The 5,947-nt window shown below is 37.7% G+C and overlaps 2 long non-coding RNA genes across 2 annotated transcripts; both read right to left on the bottom strand.

Moving 5' to 3' along the window:
* Positions 1 to 3,537: 3,537 nt before the first annotated feature.
* Positions 3,538 to 4,271, bottom strand: LOC149811761 (uncharacterized). Its single transcript, XR_016428609.1, has 3 exons — positions 4,166 to 4,271; positions 3,979 to 4,083; positions 3,538 to 3,880 (listed from the first exon to the last, which is right to left on the bottom strand). It is a non-coding gene; the product is annotated as an uncharacterized LOC149811761 (long non-coding RNA).
* Positions 4,272 to 4,620: 349 nt separating this feature from the next.
* Positions 4,621 to 5,031, bottom strand: LOC149811760 (uncharacterized). The gene is made up of 3 exons (XR_016428587.1): positions 4,992 to 5,031; positions 4,786 to 4,915; positions 4,621 to 4,706 (listed from the first exon to the last, which is right to left on the bottom strand). It is a non-coding gene; the product is annotated as an uncharacterized LOC149811760 (long non-coding RNA).
* Between the last annotated feature and the right edge of the window lie 916 nt (positions 5,032 to 5,947).

The raw sequence follows: 5,947 nt of genomic DNA, 5'->3' as shown, positions 1-5,947 counted from the left end.
GTTCAGACCCAACCCCATCCCCGTCCCCGTCTCCCTCTCCCTCTTTCTCTGCTTGTTGAGCCCGGACTGAGCCCAACTCGGCTCGGTACTTAGCATGAGCCAAGCCTGAACACCAGTGGCTTAGGCTCGGGTACAATAGTTTACTTGAGTGAGCCAAGCTTGAAGTCGTGTGCATCCCTACTCTCAACCATTCATTTTTAGCACTCTACATGCCATTTATCCAGTGATTTGATGGCTTTAAGGCTTTGTTTGGAAACCAGCAGTTGGAGGGAGTTCCTGCATTTGTAAAAGTGCCAAACTCTAGATTTGGTAGTTATTGCTGTAAGAGGTGGTAGTTATCAAATCCAAGAGTTGGTCCAAATACCAAGGGGAGATATCAGTTCCTTTTTCAAATGCATCAGCCCTCATCCTGCTGCTAGTTTACAAACAACCACCGTCAAGTTTGTTTGATTTGATCACGTTTTCAACAAATGCATAAACTTTCATTCCAGCTATCAGTTCCTAAACAGAACTTAAAATATTTTGTGAAGCCTATCATATAAGCAATCCAGCCATGCCCTTGCTGTAAGGTCGAAGTTCGGTGTAGTCCCCAGTGGGCTGGGTACACCCCAAGGGTTTTGTGAACGGGAGGCCAGTGAATGTGCAGTCAGTGATGGTTTTTAACTTCCCCCAAGAAAAAGCAAGCCAGCCATGGCGATTGGAAGCCGATCATCGTTGGGATGAAGAATTTCCCGTACTCTTGACCTTAACCAATCTCTCTGTTGTGAGAGCGCATATTACTTTAAATTTTTGGCTTCCACAAATTAATAACATGGTTCACTATCACCCAAATCCAATCAGATGGTTAATTACTTAGCTCTTTGGAAGCAGTGAACACTAGAATGATAGAAATCCTGGAATCTGGTGACAAGATGAAAAGTAAACGGTTATTCCTTTTTTATTTCTCAAATTGTTGGACTTATTTACCCAAGATACAACTCCAAGAAAACCAAAGAAAATTCTTTTCAGACTTAGGTGGAAAAGTCTCTATCCCAATAGCCACCCACCCGCATTAGTAAGAGAGAGAGAGAGATTCTGTTGCTGAGTGACGTCTCTTTTTTCTTTTTAAGGATTGCTGAGAGACGTCTCTCCCTCTCCGCATAATTTTCAACTGCTCCTGTGCCTGCACGCTCTCCAAATTGTCAACGATCATCTTGCTGTTGTTTCTTGCCACACCTATTTACGGTTTATGATCATCAACTTCTCGTGAGAGAGCTTCTTCATCCGGTAAGTAGCAATGTTTCCACAAATTTTTTCTTTTGTGATGATTTTCTCAATTTAAACTACATTTGGACGTCAAAGAAAATTAGTTTTTAAAACCAAAATCCTGGCTTTGTGTTTATTTGCACGACATAAAGCTACAAAGGCATGCTTTAACAACCATGGTTTTCAACTAAAACCAGATTTGTGAAAACATGCTTCCTCACCGAAGTTCTCAAAACATAGTTTTTTACTTGACGGATGACCACCATGCTTTATCCCCCTCTCATGCAGCAACCACCACCTTACTCACTACGTTGGACACAGGAACAAGAACGGAAAGCAAAAACAAAACAACTTTGTTACTTAGTTGGAGACTTACAAAATTTCTTAACTCTCTTACAAATAACCCTTCTTACTTCTATTTATAGAAAAACAAAGTGATCACACGTGATCAACAAATGACACTTACTTGACCCATTATTACTGCTAAGTTACACTATTACACCACTCATTAACATGACTCCCGCTACAACAAAGCAGTAGATTAGCGACGACCACATTCCGTCGCTAATCCGTCGCTAACCATGTTAGCGACGGATTAGCGACAACGAGGCGACAGTATGCTTACGTCGCGAATATTTCGACGCTAACTGGCAACGAAATAATTCCGTCGCCAGGTCCGTCGCTAATTGCGACGGAATAACGAGCGCTATATTTCGTCGCCAATCCGCCGGTACTAAACGGCGACCACGGCTTGGCGACGGATTTAATTCCGTCGCTAGATTAATATGAATAGCGACGGATGGTTCCGTCGCTAAGTCGTCGCTAGATTAATATGAAAAGCGACGGAATCATCCGTCGCTAATCCGTCGTAAACACGAAAAAAAATCAAAAAAAAATTATTTAAAAATTAATTACCGAGAACTGTACAATTTCTATTTCCTGTACAATTTATATTTCCTGTAAATAAAAAACAAACCACACAAAAAAATTCATATAACAAGTATCTATAATAATTAATCGTTCCACCTTAAAATTAAGAAGTTTAATTATTTACAATTCAACAATTACAATTAGGAAAAATAAAAAAAATAAAATTTCTTCAACACAGTCCTCTAATCATCGCCAAGATTTTGTGCGTCTTCTTGTTCATTGTCTTTATCTGTCCCTTCAGCTCCACTACCCTGATTATCGCTAGCAGCCTACACAAGAAAAGAACAGTCAGTATTGATAAACAAAATATAATGAAATAAATTACACACTATATGTGATTCTATCATGTGCTCATGTGTGATCTAAGGCAATAAAAAAACTCTATATGTGATTCTATCATGCTCATATGTGTGCTAAGGCAGTCAAAAAATTGAATATGTGATTATAGCATGTTCATATGTGTTCTAAGGCATCTAAAAAAACTCTATATGTGATTCTACCATGCTCAGATGTGCTTTAAGGCAGGCAAAAAACTATATATGTGATTCGATCATGCTCGTATGTGTGCTAAGGCAGTAAAAAAATTGAATATGTGAATATAGCATGCTCATATGTGCTCTAAGGCAGGCAAAGCAAAAAATTTTATATGTGATTTTATCATAAATGATATATAACATGTTCATATGTGTTCTAAGGCAGTTAAAAAACTCTATATGTTATTATAGCATGCTCATATGTGTGCTAAGGCAGTCAAAAAACAGAATATGTGATTATAATATGCTCATATGTGTTCTTAGGCAGTCAAAAAACTGAATATGTGATTATAGCATGCTCATATGTGTTCTAATGCAATCAAAAAAACTTTATATGTGATTCTATCATGCTCATATGTGCTCTAAGGCAGACAAAAAGTTAAATATATATATATGTGATTCTATCATGCTCATATGTGTGCTATGGCAGTCAAAAAATTGAATATGTGATTATAGCATGTTCATATGTGTTCTAAGGCATATAAAAAAACTCTATATGTGATTCTACCATTCTCAGATGTGCTTTAAGGCAGGCAAAAAACTATATATGTGATTCGATCATGCTCGTATGTGTGCTAAGGCAGTAAAAAAATTGAATATGTGAATATAGCATGCTCATATGTGCTCTAAGGCAGGCAAAGCAACTTTATATGTGATTCTATCATGCTCATATGTGTGCTAAGGCAGTAAAAAAATTGAATATGTGATTATAGCATGTTCATATGTGTTCTAAGGCATCTAGAAAAACTCTATATGTGATTCTACCATGCTCAGATGTGCTTTAAGACAGTCAAAAAAACTATATATGTGATTATACCTGAGAGGGACCTGGAATCGAAGATCCCCTATCCTGAACAGCGGCCTTGATCTCATTTCGGAGAAAGGGAGCGACGGTGTATTGGAAGTAGTTATTCAGTTATTCATTAATGATCTCACGTACATCATCACCGGAAAGAATAGTCGGCTGCTTGGAGCTTATGTCGGCGCAAGAAGTCGGTGAGCCGTAACTGGAAGAACCAATAACTGGTGAAGTGTTCATATTACTCCCAAACCCGAACACGCGACCTTTTTTTGGGTTCACCTGCTGCAGTCACCCATGCTGTAGGATCAAATGATGGATGTTGAGTAGCGTCTTCGCCATATCGCTCTACCATCTGTTGCTCATATGCCTCCTACAAAATAATGTTTAAAGTATTCATTAATAATTAATGATAACATTATGATAACTTGCATATATATTGCAATGATTATTAATAGAATTAATACATACCGTTGTCGTTCTCGCCTTCTCTGATACGAAGACTCCCGTGGTCTTCCGTTTATGTGTTTCTACAAACACATCCTTATATGGTACACTGCCTCCTTTTTCTGCTTCCTGCGAAGTTAAATGACAAAAGATTTAGTACACAAGTTTGCAACAATACTTATAAAATTAATATTAGATATTGATGAGTTACCATTTTCTTTAGGTGGCTCCCAAATGTCTTAGATCCACCTGTGTGTAGATGGGCTTCGAGCATCTTCGATCGATTTTGTGAAGCCTTCGCAGAGCGATTTTTAAATGCATCTCCCGCCCACTTATCGCACATTTCATCCCAGTAATCTCTCCTGATAGTAATAGGACCATGGCCCTTCCACAGTAATGGATCATCTACTACGCCAGATGCTTTTTTTGCTGCAGTCTTCATAGTGTGTAGCATGTCTGCAAATCGATTCGCAGCCACCTTCTGCCACACCTTCCTTGCATCATTTTCTTCCACCGTAGTTGCAAAGCGATTCGAAGCCTACAAATATTTTCAGAAAGTTAGTAGACATTGCTTAAATAAATTAAATATGAAACACATTAACTATGAGGAACAACTGTATACCATGAATGAGGACCACAATCTGTCTAAAACCTCCTTTGGGTACTCTTTCCATTGGGCAACTGGTCCTGGTAGATGTTGAAGAAGTGAATTCCTAATCTCCCGTACTACTTCTTGTGGCTCAAACCTCGTGCTGCACATGAATTGTTACACAGTAAATATCAATATAAAATATTTAAAAGATATGCAATAATTGAAAACAAAATACTTACGGTTGATTATCGATATACACTATTCGAATGAGTCTTCTTGTGCCAGCCTGAGAAGACCCTGTTTCCTGTGTTGGCTGTTGACTTGTGTGATCAACTGGTGTAGGTGGGTCGTGTACAGGCGCAACATCATCTGTAAAAAAATACATTAGAAATTCTCAGAATGTGCATTTGAACTAATCAAGCATCTAATTAGTTATATGATATACCTATCACAGGAGCCCGTGAAGATGAAGGTTGAGCCTGGCTACTACTGGATGAGTGACCACTATAACCTCCACGAACCATATTCTAACAAATAACATATGTCATACAATACATTCAAATAATTCACATCAAGTATTACAATGCATTCAAGTCATTCACATCAAGCATTGCAATGCATTCAAATAATTCAAATCATTGACATCAAGTATTGCACTAATTCAAATCATTCGTTAATTGCATAAATTATAATACATTCAGATAATTGAAATCATTCACATCAAGTATTACAATGCATTCGAATCATTCGTATCAAGTATTACAATACATTCAAATAAAATTTTTAATCATTCACACCAAGTATTGCAATACAACTCACATCAAGTATTACAATGCATTTAAATAGAGGTTTGTAGTATAAGATTTTGCTCACTAGCTTGAGAATTCTTCCTCGTCACTAGTTTGACTTTCTTCTTCTTCTTCTTCTTCTTCTTCTTCTTCTTCTTCTTTTTCTTCATTGTTTGCCCATCCACTTGGTACATCATTTGGATCACATTCCTCTATGAATGTTTCATCAGCCAATGGAGATATGACATGCATATCATGCGCAACATCGTGACCATAAGCGAAGTCACAGACATCATCTGATTGATAGTAATCACTGTCTTCAGCTAACTCATCTTCCTGTAACTGATCATACTCGGGGTATAGTTTGGATTTCACCTTGCAAACTGCCCACCATTCATTTCTATCTGACTTTTTTATACTCGAATATGAAGTATAATAAACTTGTTGAGCTTGCGAGGCTAATATGAATGGTTCATATGTTCCAAACCTGGATTTATGATTCACCTCCACAATGCCTGAAGCTTTGTCGAGTCTTGTTGCAGTTGGATCAAACCAATGACACTTGAATATCGTAACCCTGTTATTCATGCCTAAGTAAGTCAACTCCATTATT

Source organism: Nuphar pumila, chromosome 17, assembly GCF_984573655.1.
Source record: "Nuphar pumila chromosome 17, dmNupPumi1.hap1.1, whole genome shotgun sequence".
Classification (NCBI taxonomy): domain Eukaryota; kingdom Viridiplantae; phylum Streptophyta; class Magnoliopsida; order Nymphaeales; family Nymphaeaceae; genus Nuphar; species Nuphar pumila.
This window is presented reverse-complemented; position numbering and strand designations above follow the sequence as displayed.